The sequence below is a fragment of the Eupeodes corollae genome, chromosome 1, assembly GCF_945859685.1.
Source record: "Eupeodes corollae chromosome 1, idEupCoro1.1, whole genome shotgun sequence".
In the NCBI taxonomy this organism is placed as follows: domain Eukaryota; kingdom Metazoa; phylum Arthropoda; class Insecta; order Diptera; family Syrphidae; genus Eupeodes; species Eupeodes corollae.
Window position 1 is genome coordinate 60230762 of NC_079147.1, and position 13440 is coordinate 60244201.

At 34.1% G+C, this 13440-nt stretch overlaps 1 long non-coding RNA gene across 1 annotated transcript; it reads right to left on the reverse strand.

Annotated features, from left to right (window-relative positions):
* Positions 1 to 4133: 4133 nt before the first annotated feature.
* LOC129942615 (uncharacterized) lies at positions 4134 to 6503 on the reverse strand. Its single transcript, XR_008781065.1, has 2 exons — positions 6146 to 6503; positions 4134 to 4599 (listed from the first exon to the last, which is right to left on the reverse strand). It is a non-coding gene; the product is annotated as an uncharacterized LOC129942615 (long non-coding RNA).
* Positions 6504 to 13440: the final 6937 nt, after the last annotated feature.

The following is a 13440-nucleotide window of genomic DNA, read 5'->3' on the forward strand; positions in this document are numbered from 1 at the left end:
ATCCCAAAATATTCATGCCAGAAGGGCAAGCCGCATTTAAAGTAAGCTCCTATTTAAAACTCAACAAGCTCAAATCTGGTTTGGGAATGCATTGGTAGATTAAATAAGGTAGGGCAGCACCAGTGCCGCATTTAGAGGTCCAGAGGCCTCGGGGCAATAAAGGAGCGGAGGCCGCCTCGCCCCAAATTATTTTCAAAATAAAGTAAACCAATTTTTTTCACTTCAATTTTTCAATAAATAATTTATTCACAATAAATCAAGTAGATTCCTTAAGTATTGAAGAAACACATATAAATATAAACGGAAAAAAGAATTATCTGATATTAAATTTTAGGGTTAACGAACGGAACCTTTTGAGCTTTTTTCGACAAAAAAACGTTCATCATTTCGTTGAAATCCAATTCACAGAGTAAATCGCTTCCAATGCTCAGGAGAGAAAGCTTCGATAGCCGGTTTAGTCCCATCGTGGTTCATTTATAATTTTCATTTTTAAAAGTGAGCGATCTCTATTGCAATTTGTTGCCATCAAAACCAAATACATTGCGCAGGTTCAGGCGACATAAGGGACTTGAAAGTAAGGCAAGTTTCTAGTATCCAAAAATTTGTCTTCAAATTAAAGAAACTTTATTGGAAAGTTGCCTGGAAAGTTAGTCAAGAAAAATCTCCCTAACGATCAAGTCAAACCAACTTATGTCAAAATGACAATTGATCATTTTTTTTTTATTCTACTAAAAGCTTTCCTGAAAAATGTATTGTAGGCAATAATTATGTTGGTAGTTTTTGTACTATAGTAGAGGTTTGTGAAGTAAAGTTCTGAATTTGAAATTCATGGCACTTGAAAAAGTGACACTTGAAAAGAACCTTTGTCAAAATTTACTTTCAAACAATGAAGTTGACTGCAAATGAAGTCCCTTATGTTGTCTGAACCTGCCTATTCTCAATGCAATTTCAGGGTTTGGAAATGTCACTCTGAAATTTTGATTTGCGAGAATTTGGTAGTAAAATAATTCCGGCGATTGATCTGTTCTATAGTTCTTTTCCTTTTTGTATGAGTTAATCAACGACACAATTTGAACCAACTCATTACCAAGACTAGGCTCTAAATACTGCTTCAAAGGCATGCAATCTTTCAGTAAGAGCAATGAATAGTTGGTCAATCACTAGGATGAAGGCGTGCTTTCCCGTAATCGAGCGGATTCAACCTCACATTTCTCGATCTGGTGCGGGTGCGTGATTGTAGATATTCATCAGTATGGGATATTTTTTTGGCTGCTTCTTCGTATTTATCAAAATTATTTTGTTTGGATTCCACGAATGATTTCAATGATTCTAGTGCAGGCATTGCTGATTCAAGCATTATTTTCGGGTCTTACAACATCTTGTTTGTAGCGTTGAATCGCTCTAAGATATCGTTCCAAAATTTTGCAAACAAAAAATTGTCGAGACACGGAATCGAATACCCAACCTCCGAGGTTGCGGGCAAGTACCACCCACTCAGCCATTAAGCGATTGGTTTAATCTCCTAAGATGGGTAGTGAATTAAAAGTGCTTCTTATCAGGTCCATTTGAGATTTTGATATTTCACTGATTGCCTGATTGAAGTGAACAAATAAAGATCAATGATTTATGTTATTGAAGATTAATATAATTAAATAATCATGCTGTAGCTAAATGTAAAAGAGCAAACAAAAATACATATCAAAGGAAAAGATGTTTACTAGAGAAATTTGAAACAAAAATTTCCGAAGTCTCTATTGTAGGCCCTGGGGCTTCTGGGACATTCAGGCCAATAAAGTATCATTTTTCCCGTCCCCGATTACGACGGGCTTATCTAATACTTGTGAACTGCATTCACGAACGATTTTTAAACTGTAACACTCTAAGTAATACAAGATTATTCTAAGATAAATATTAAGTCTCTTCACTTATCTTATAATCATTATTTATTTCCATTAAATAAACTTAAAGAGTACTGATTAAATTATAAGCAATATACGATACCTTACGAGTTTTAAAAAATACTTAATAATATAACACTTAACCACCACGACTAATATAACCATGGAAGTCAATATGACTAGCAACTGTCTGAAAGTTAGTCAAGAAAAATCTCCCTAACTATCAAGTCAAGTCAACTTATATCAAAATGACAACTGAACAAGTGAAAGCTGAGCTTTACTACTTTATAATTTATTTATTTTCTGTACAATTAAATTAAATGTTTTCTGGCAATTTAAAAAGAAATAAGTTATATTTCTCTACAATACAAAAGACAAATCGTTATGAACTTGTACCTTGTCTGGGGAGCATTTTGTAGACATTAATGTGTTCGGTAGTTCTTCTTCTATGAACCTAATGTAGATGTTTGTGAAGTAAAGTTCTAAATTTGAAATTCATGACACTTTGAAAACTAACTACATAGTTGCCTTCGTCAAAATGTACGTTCAAAGAATGAAGCCCCGTCCCTTATACCCTGATACCAGATCAACAGTAACCATAATTAGTTACACTATATTTAACAAACTCGAAAATAGACCAACACTAACAAAAAACACACTTGTAAAATCATACCGTACAACTCCAACACATCATTGCTCATCATTGGAAAATTCACTGAGAATTTAACCTTTAAAGAAACCTACATAGTCGAAACCATTTTCGTAATAGACCATCAAGCAACATCTCTACTCAGCTACAAGGCGCCCTCACAATTAAATATTATCCACATAATCCAACACATAACAAAAAAACAACAATCATTACATCAAACTGAAATATTCTGAAGTATTCCGAGGAATATAAAACATAACAAACACAAAGTTCATTTTTTTATCAATAAAGAAGTATCAACGCTGCAAGACATCATAACATCACTTAACGGCACAACAATATGCAGCAAAATCGATCTCAACGAAAGATATCTTGAAATTGAGTTAGATGAAGAATCACGGTTCATAACGACATTCAATATATACCTACTGTGGAGTATGTAGGTATAAAAGGCCGAATTTTGGTGTCAACACAGCAGCAGAGGAGTTCCAAGACATCATAAGACAAACACTTGTCAACATCAAAAACGTCTTAAACGTGAGTGACGACATTTTCATTTTTGGGAAAACGAAAGCAGAACATGATACGGCATGATTCGCATTCCAAAGACTTCGTGCGAACAACCTCACCGTCAATGAGAACAAGTGTGTATTTAGTCAATTTCTTTGATTTTGTTTTTTCCAAAGACGGCATCCAGCCAGATCCAGAGAAGCTAGCAGAGTTCGAGAAACTTAAGACACCCACCAATGTGTCAGAAGTTCGCAGTATTCTTGGTATGTTGAATTTCGCGTTACCTTTTCTTCCAGAATTAGCAACACATACTTAATCATTAAAAGAACTTATTAAAAAAACAAAGAGTTCAGCTGGGAGAAAAGGTACCAGGAGCCATTGAAGTTCCTTAAAGAACTAATGGGAAATGCTTTCAAATTAGCCTATTACGATGTCCACAAACCAACACACATACACGTCGATGCAGCTTCCGACGGTTTATCTGGCATATTATCACAATTTCACAAAAACACTTAAGAGAATGTTGCATATGCAAGTCATGTCCAGTCGAAAAGCGATATAGCCAAAAAAATAAGGAAATGCTAACTGCAACATGCCATTAGTCAGCATTTTCAGAAACCCGTTGTCAAAACCAACAAGTAGAATTGAACGTCTCCTACTTAAAACACAATCTTTTAATTTCAACATTCAACATCAACAAGGTAGTTCAAATCAAGCTGATTATTTTTCCCGACATCCAAACAACAATAATAATACCTACCATAAACAAAAACAACGAAATCGAACACTATGTAAATTTTATACTTGAAAATGCCGTACAAAAACAATTTCAATAACAACAGTTGAAAAAAAAACACAACAAGATTCAATTTTACAAAAGCTCATCAAAAGAAAAGTTAGGGTTAAATCTCTGCCTTACCCACCCTCAAGTGTGACTTGCCAAGAAAGAGTACTACTTAAATAATATCCCTATCTGAACATTTATTTTTCTTGCTGCGACTAGTTTTCGTGCCTTTTATTTCGCAATGAATTTCAAAATCCACTTCAAAGTCCACATTATTAAAACTACCATCAAGTTTTTATAATTAATATGGTTATTATTCAACATAAGAAAAAAAACAAATTTAGGTAACATAATAGACAAATTAAAACATATTCAACATTAAAAAGGCTATAATAGGATAGTATAGAAAGTTTAAGATATAAAATTCTTGTTCATCGTTATAATTCCATGCATCATTTTAGTTTCATTTAAATTGTTCGGTTATAATATTAAAACAAAGTTTGCTCCTACGTTGTTTTCTTTTTCTTCATAATTCTGGTTGTTTAAAGTTATTCTTGCTAACGATTCTTTCTTTGAAGGACGACCACGACGTCTTCCAGGCACTGGAGGTGGTTTTCTCTTGACTTTCAGCTTTCGCGGACGTCCTCGACCTCGTTTAGGATTTACAACTGCACAGCGATGGGTGTCAAAATTAGATATTTTTGAATATTGCTTCAGTGGTCTTCCTTTCTTTTTAATTTCAACTAATAGGTTTTCTGTAATATACAAAATTAAAATAAAATTATAAATTATTTTTAGTTTTATTTTTTTTTCATGAAGAATTGGATCAGAAATCCAATTTTTCATTTTTGAATTGAAGATTAAAAGTTGAGTGATTAATGGTTTTGAAAAAAAAAATAAAATAGATATTTGTTTGTATTTTCATTTTCGTTCTTTTATTATAATTTTGAAACGGCATCGATTTCCTCCTTAGAGATTTTCCCAATCACCTGAAATGAAAATTGTTTTAAATATCTTTTGGAAATGGTTTTGCAGCATCTTTTCTGAAGTCTTGATTTCGTTCTGTCTGGAAAATATAAGTATTGATTATAAATGGGTAAACAGAAAGAAAAACAAATAAATAAAATGTAATTAATTATAATTTTAAATAAAACAACATTTTTGTTTGTTACATAAAAGGTTTTTTTTATTATAGGTAGGTACACAATATACAAAAAAATGCAGTGGTTAAAGTCAATATGAAGCAACAAGTTGTTAGCGAATCATCATTAATGAACCTGCGCTTGTGAGAGAACCAAACAAGAAAAAAATACATGTTCAAATTGCATGGTTCTTCAACTTATTCAAAAGTCTAACTTTTAAGGTTTCCGCTTTTCGTGTCTGAAAACGACGATTTAAATGCTTATTAATTATTTATTTGTATCTGAAAAATATAAAAAAATAATGCCGTTTTCTTTTGTTATATGATTTTTCTTTCTAAAGATAACGTGTCTTTCTCCATGGTTTAGTCCCTGATTTTGTTTTTCATTCAATTTCCTTTGAATGATATTACATTTTCCATTTTTTTTGGATTTCATACCCTGTAGAGTAAAATTATTAAACAACAAAGAAAAGTGTACGAGTCTCTCTGAATAAGTGAATATGTTTAAATAAGAGATAACATTATGATGACTGCCCGGCCCGGTGCCCGCATACAAAAAATGTATTAATATTAAGTTGAAACTTACGCATTGTGCGTCGTTTGTTCCAAAAAAAGTGTTCATTTAATTTTCTGAAGGCAACAACCCTCCCTAATAAGCTCTTAACTATCCAATAAGATCTGAGTGCATTGAAATCAGATAAGAGCTAAATTTGAATGAAATTCTCACACAATCCAACTAGTATTTCTTTTGTTTTGTTGTGTCCTGTTTACATACATTAAAGGTCATTGACAGGAAATAATCAGTCTGCATTTCTTTATTGAACCATTAAAACAAAACTTAAATTGTATTCACAGATTCTATTGAAAACTAAAAAGCTATGTTTTGAACTTCTTTATTTAGTCATAGTTATAGGGACATCACTTCCCTTCTGAAAAATTTAATAAAACAAGAAGTAAATCAATCTATTTGCATTAGTATTGTTAGTTTAATTGGTTATATTAAACATTGCTTCACATATTTCTTGGACAATGGTACACAGAACATAAACAACTATCTCCATGCAATTTTACATCTGATTTAAAGATATTTTATGGATATTTTTGTGGGACGTATTTAGGAAACTAGTGGTAATGCTAAAATTACACTTAATTAATTTTACCGGTCATTCTCAACTAGTAAAACAGGGTTTTAAGGTCGTTGAATATTATAAATTGCATTTTTTACACGCAAATTCGGAGTGCAATATTTATATTTAGAGTGGTCCCCAACTGACTGCAAAAAATATGCAAATATGCCGGAGAAATTTAAACTCATCCAATGGCAATCAATTTGACGTTGACAGCTGTGAAATAAATATGCAATGGGCAAGTTCAGCTTCAGACAACATAAGGGACTTGAATTGCAGTTGAATGCATTCTTTGAACGCAACGCAACCAGTTACTTGCTTATTGGAGTGTTATTTATTTCAAACTTAGAATTTGAATTATTGTTCGCACAGACAATTCTAAAACTTATTATTATCTTCAAAAAAATCAGTGGAATAGTATTTTATGCATTTTCCATTTTCATGAAGATAATTTTTTCTATTGAATAAAAGTTCAGGAATTGCTTATATTTTGACACAAGTAGACTTGACTTTAAGTTAGAAAGATTGGGCAGATTGACACAGAATAAGACACTTGTGAACGTTTCAAGCTAATTGACTAGTTGCAAAAAAATAGCATTCGAATTAGGGAAAATATTTGAAGAGTTGACTGGAAAGTTATCTGTTAAAGTCAAACGTTCTTATGTCAAAATGTCTGATAATGTTGTATTTTATTCAACTGAATGATGAAGTTTGTGAATTTATGCTAATGAATAGTTGTGAAGTAATTTTTTGGCAGCTGGCGAATCATGAAGATCAGTTTTTTTCTATTGAATACAAGTTTAGAAATTGTTTATATTTTGACACAAGTAGACTTGACTTTAAGTAATGAAGATTTGGGCAGTTTGAGACAAAAAAGGCAATTGTTAAATAAATGTTTAAAGGAGCTTATTGACTTCCAATTAAGGAAATTATTTGAAAAGTCGACTGGAAAGTTATCTGTTAAAGTCAAACGTTCTTATGTCAAAATGTCTGAGGATTGTTTTCTTTTATTCAATGGAATGATGAAGTTCATGAATTTATGCTAATGCATAGCGAAAAGTAACTTTTTGGCAGCTGGCGAATCATGAAGATCATTTTTTTTCTATTGAATAAAAGCTTAGGAATTGCTAGCGAATCATGTCAAGAAATTTGCCTTACTCAATTCCTTATGTCGTCTTTAATATGGAAATCAAATGAAGTCAATAGAACTTAAAAGGAATAAATTGTTAATGGTAATGTTGCCTCTCTTGTTAACCCTAGAAAGATAACCATATTTCATAGACCATAAGTGATACACATGATTTATACGTCAATTCGACGTAGGTTATCTTTTTAGGGTTAATTAATTGGGTAGGTTAAGAGAAAAAAGATAATTGAAGGTAAGACAAGTTTCTGATTACGCAACTGCCAAAAAATGTTCTTCAAATTAAGGCAACTTTATTGGAGAATAGGTAAGGTAAAGTACCTATAGTTGTCTCTGCATTTACATTCAAAGAATGCAGTTGAATGCAACTTAAGTCACATTTGATGTCCGAACGTGCATTGAAACTATGTACAAAGGAAATTTGATTGTTACCTTTCATCGGATTTTATGGGGGTGGCACTCCAAAGTTTCCACTACATCTTTGTTTAGAAAATCTTTAGTATTGTCATGGAGTCTTTGTTTATAAAACCTATAGTAATATCATCGTGGGGAGGCACCTACCATGTATATAAAACTCCCAACGCCACCTTGAGGCTACGGCGAACGTTAAAAAACACAGCTGCACTATAATAAGTATATTGATTTTATATACAAAAATTACATATGTATGTACATTTTTAAGGAAATTTATTTCCAAGTTAATTTACGATATCAGGCAGTATTTCGAGAAAGAAAAATGTTACAAGTGAAAAAAGATCCACAGGACCCAGACAGACCACCGGAATTTGTACCACAGTGAACGGGGACTGGCAATCGTGGAACTTACTTAAATTTATCTTCTTTAGGCGGACGCAAAGAAATCTGTCATACTAAAATGAAATTTTGATTTTGTTTTTTATTAGATGACCACTACATTTTTTTTTTGATTTTATAAAACGGTTATTAAAAAAAAAACAAATTTGTCTTCATGGACATGTCTAACGCAGGTTTAGCAGACGTTAATGAAATGCCCAAACTCCAAACAGCTGTTGGGAAGAATATCCTGAAGGGCCCGAAGCAAAAATCCTACGAATTATATAAATAAATTCGATGGTGCAACAGTTCGTAGAGAACCAGGGACTAGTGACTTACAACTCTCAACAATTCCTGTGTGCGAGTAAATGCAGGGATGAAGGGGACCTATAGTTTATGTGTCGAATCCGAACGGATAATCTAAGAAACCACTTTTTCATGACAAGAATTACTCTTGGAGAATTTTTAAATTCCTCGCAAGAGGCAGTACCCCTGAAAAAACTTTAGGTGGCACAGAAAGGGTTCGAATCCAAGACCTCATATACGAATTGTATATGATCGGAAAATTTCCCGCTAGGTAAAGCCAAAAGGTCCAATTTTCGCAGCTATTCTGGCCGTATGTCAGTAATAACCCGCCGACAAGTGACTTTCCCTACAAAAAATAGTCCAGTGTTGTTAATCACGTGATCTTGTATGCCACGCAACAGGCCCACGACACTCGAGATAAGGCATTCACCAAAAGCTTCGTTAAATGAATTGATGAGTTGCGTGAATAGGCCCATTATCTAAGTATTAAATTTGCATAATTTCCAGAAGTTGTTCTGGAGTAATTCTATTTTATGTGAAATGGCAACTAAACCAAAAGCTTCGTTCAATGAATTGATGAGTTGCGTGAATCGACCCATTATCTTCGTAATAAATTTGCGTAATTTCCAGAAGTTGTTCTGGAGTAATTCTATTTTATGTGAAATTGCAACTAAACTGAGCATAAATCAAGTGACAGCTGTCAAAAAGGCCACCTCCGAAAAAGTATTGCCAAACTGAGAACCAAACGGCCAAGAAACACCCATTACATACATAATAGCTCTTTCAGTTGGAATGTCTAGATTTAAATCAAAAACCAAATGCAACAGGTTATTGCATATGAAATAAGCTCCATTAACATATGATAACTGACCAATTGCTTAGGCCCGTATAGGGTGTTTTCTTAAAAGTTGCTGTCGAACATACTCAAATGAAATGGCAGAAAATGAGCGGTGTGAATAAAAACGAGTACGACGAGTATTCACTTACAAGTAAAGTGTAACGAGTATTTTAACTCCCAGTAATCCGATGTAGTACCCGTGGCATGATGGTTAGTGCGTTGGACTGTCATGCAAGGGGTCTTGGGTTCAATTCCTTTCTGTGCCACCTTAATTTAAAAAAAAAAAATTCGCGGGTACTACCGCTCGCGAGGAATTGACAAATCCTTCAAGAGTAATCCTTGTCATGAAAAAGTACTTTCTCAAACTAGCCGTTCGGATTCAGCCTTAAATTGTAGGTCCCTTTCATTCCTGACAACAGTACTCGTACACAGGAATGGTTGAGAGTTGTAAGTCACTAGGCTCTGGTTCACAACGGACTGTTGCGCCACCTTATTTGATTTGAATCCGATGTGAATAAAGCGTCGAGTTTACTTGTGACCGTGTACTCGTCAACCCGAGGGTATACTATCAAGTATTTACTCGCGAGATAACTGAATTCACAAAAAAGGCAAGTTAATACTTGTAGCGCCACACAGACGCATCATTTCCTTGGCCATGGCCTGACCCATATCTTCAATAGTGCGTAGAAATTTAATCCAATCTTCAAAGTTCGACACTATTTTATCCAATACACTTGAAAATGTTCTGCTGACGGTACTTCTTTCAACCTCCATGTCGTTGGCAACACCACTTTGGAATCCTGGATCACTAACGTATCTCAGAAAAACTTCCATCTTTTCCGTGCAGTTAATCCTCCACCCTTTGCATCAGTGGTTTCATATGGGTTTCATCAAGAAAGTGCGAAGTGAGAAAATCTACGTTTTCGTTCTCAAACCGTAATAGTCCCTTAGATAGATCGGGACTTATAATATCACGCTGGTGTCTATAACGTTTCACACCTCGCAGTTTCATAATTGCAGCCATCTTTCGTGTACAAGTACGACTGCAAGTCTAGGGGCGGGTTGACTTGCTACAGAAGTATTTACTTGTGTTTATTCAAACTAAAATTGTCATTTTCCGGGTTTTACTAGCCTCTCAAGTATTTACTCGCGAGTAAGAGTAAATACTTGTTTTATTCGCTTCAATTTTGATGTGTACTTGTTATTTTGATATGTTCAAGTATTTACTTATCCTACTCGTTTTTATTCACACCGCTCAATACGTATGTTCATAAACGGCATAAATGTCATCGGCGTTAAGCAAATTGGACATCCATATTTGTTTTTATAGATAAGCTTTAGGAGATTAAAGTAAAACAAAGCCAAAACAATTTAAATTTGTATTTTGATCGTTTTGAAATGAATTTCTTGATTGTAGTAGAACTTACGTGGTGGAAACTGGTTACCTGGAGAAACTGCACCAACTATAGAGGCATCAGTCTACTTAACATTGCTTACAAAATCTCCTCTGTCGTAATATGTGAACGTCAACAACCTGATAGGCCCTTATCAGTGTGGTTTTAGACCAGGAAAGTCTACAGTCGATCAAATATTCACGGACGAGCAGGTGCAGGAGCATGGACTATGACAAAAGCGGATGAGCGCACCTTGGGTCGTTTCGAGAGAAAAGTTCTTCGCGTGATCTTCGGTCCTGTGTGCATCGAAGGGGGCTGGAGGAGAAGATGGAACGACGAGCTGTACAGCGCCGTAGACTTAGCCAGAAGGGTAAAAGTGCAACCACTAAAATGGCTGGGTCACGTAGAGCACATGGAAACTAACGCTCCGGCCGGGAAAGTCTTCCAATCCACACCCACAGGACAGCGCAGTAGAAAAAGATCGCGGATCAAGTGGCACGCACAAGTGGAAAGTGACCTTACCCGACTTGGAGACATCTATCTAGGGTCCGACCTAGACGGAGAAGTTTGTTGTGTTAGGCCGTAGTTCTATCAGGACTGTAGCGCCACATAATTAAAAAAGAAATTTAATAAAACCGACAAATATATGAATTTTTACTACTAACTATTATTAAAACCTTCTTAATTAAGAAGGCAGAAATGTAAGACCGCTGATACTTTGAACTGTTGTTTTTATTCTAAAAATTAAATAATGTTCAATTAAAGCCAATGTAGTCAATTATTAATTTTAAATCAATAAATTGCATGGCTTGCTTAGAAGACTCGTGCTTTAAAAGGCAACAAAAACTACCATAGTTTCAGTTGTAACTAATTTATAAAAGCCGAGTCATTTTCACGATCTCGCAAGTTTTTTTAGACAAACATTTCTGGGGCCTGACTATGGGATTCGCGGGGAATCGTGTTGCTAGCGAGTTGCCATGTTTTGATTATTGCTTTCGCTTTCGCCTTCTTCGTTTTGAATTGGACCAATTAACGAATTAGAATTTGAAACGTCACACATAGGGGTATTTGCCTCGAAAAACCGCTCAAAAATATTTTTTTTTTAATGAAGTGATACTTGGCTGAAACAACTATAAAAGGGATTTAAAGCTTATTTCTATCGAATTAAGGTATAAATAAAGTATTTTGGATATATTTGGTTCATAATTCATTAATTTTTTCAATAAGGATGAAATAAATAGATGGAACTTAAAGTTATTCAGTGAACTCTTCCCAGGATTCTTCGTCATCAATACATTCCTCAGCTGTTTCTTCATCTTCACTATCATTAGATATTGTAGTATCATTAAAATTGTTTAATGTTGATGAATTAGGAATCCGGGAAATAAGCATTTCAAGGGCTTCTTTGGAAAATTGCTTAGATTTTTTAACAGGCAAAGATCTTAAACTGGTTATTAGAGGATCTGAACTTAAAAGTAACCTACAGATAGTACTGTTTTGTTCAATTTACTTATCTTGGATTCAATATCAGCTATTTCACTTTGCGTTATATCAAGATATTCTTTTACAAAGCTAATTTTTATTGGACGGCAATATCGTGGCGAGGATGGCGTTGGAGTTTGCCAAATAATTTTGTTGTTTGAACTACAAAACAAACGCAGGGGCACAAATGAACTTTGGAAGATATTAGCATCTGAATCGGAACTGCTTTCAAACTTTTGCTTAAATTGAGTTTGTTTCGAACCATCACATCCCCATTTTGATACAAGTTCTAAGGACCTGCACTCGTTTTCATTAAATGTTGCTAGTACCTCATCCAAATACAACAATAAGCGTTCAGCTGTATGGTTTAATAGATTCTGCAAGTTAACTTCAGCCAAAGTTTCTGTTACAGTATATGACTCGGGGATTGGATAGCATTGTTTTTTTGCTTTTCGAAGAATACTATAGCAAGGAAAAAGTTTTTTGTCACTAGTTAAGAGCTTTAAGAGTAGATAATTTTTCACTTTGCCTTTGGAAACTAACGGACAAAGCTTTTTTATATCTCTTTGCCCTCCCAGGAGAGTCGATGACTTCTTTAAGTATTTTTGAAGCTTGCGATTTTCCGGTTTCACGTAACTTCATTTCGGTAGCAAACGCAAGTTTCTCCATTTCATTATCGTCACGTAGACTTTGCGTTCTTCTTCTCTAGCTCTGTACGCTAAGCTCTGTAAAAGGTTTAGACGGCCGGCCACGTCCAAGCGAAATTGGTACCTCAAAAACTCCCTGAAGCCAAACTTCATTTTTTTTTTAAATCTATCATTTGTCCGTTGTGAACCTAACCATCTTGACTTAAATTCATACCTTAATACAATTTAGGAAATTTAAAGTTGAAATTGCATATACAAATAAAGTTCAATTAAATTAAATACCTTAAACGTCCAATTTTAAGTCTAAAATCTTTAAGTTTTTCCTCCGTGCAAGACGCTTTATTGAGTAAATAGCTCTGAAGATGATCTAATTTTGCATCAAAATCATTCTCACTACACTCATTAATAACATCATACAACTGTTTTTTTGTTAAAATGCACAAGCCAGATGATCCTTCAAGGAAAAGAATTAATTTTGTAATAAGTAGCTTTTTTTATTTTTATTAGACTAGACACTTATCAGGGACGATACAATCTCGAGGGGCAGATATGGGCAGCATTTTTGTTTTGTTTTTGCTTCTTGACACCTTTCTCTAATAGCTGATACAAAAAACGTTATCGAATAACACCGAATAATATAACAAAAGGTCCACAATAAAAAAAAAACTTAAAAAAAACTGCCCTTTTGCATAGATTTTAAAATAAATTCATTTTCTTTTAAATAA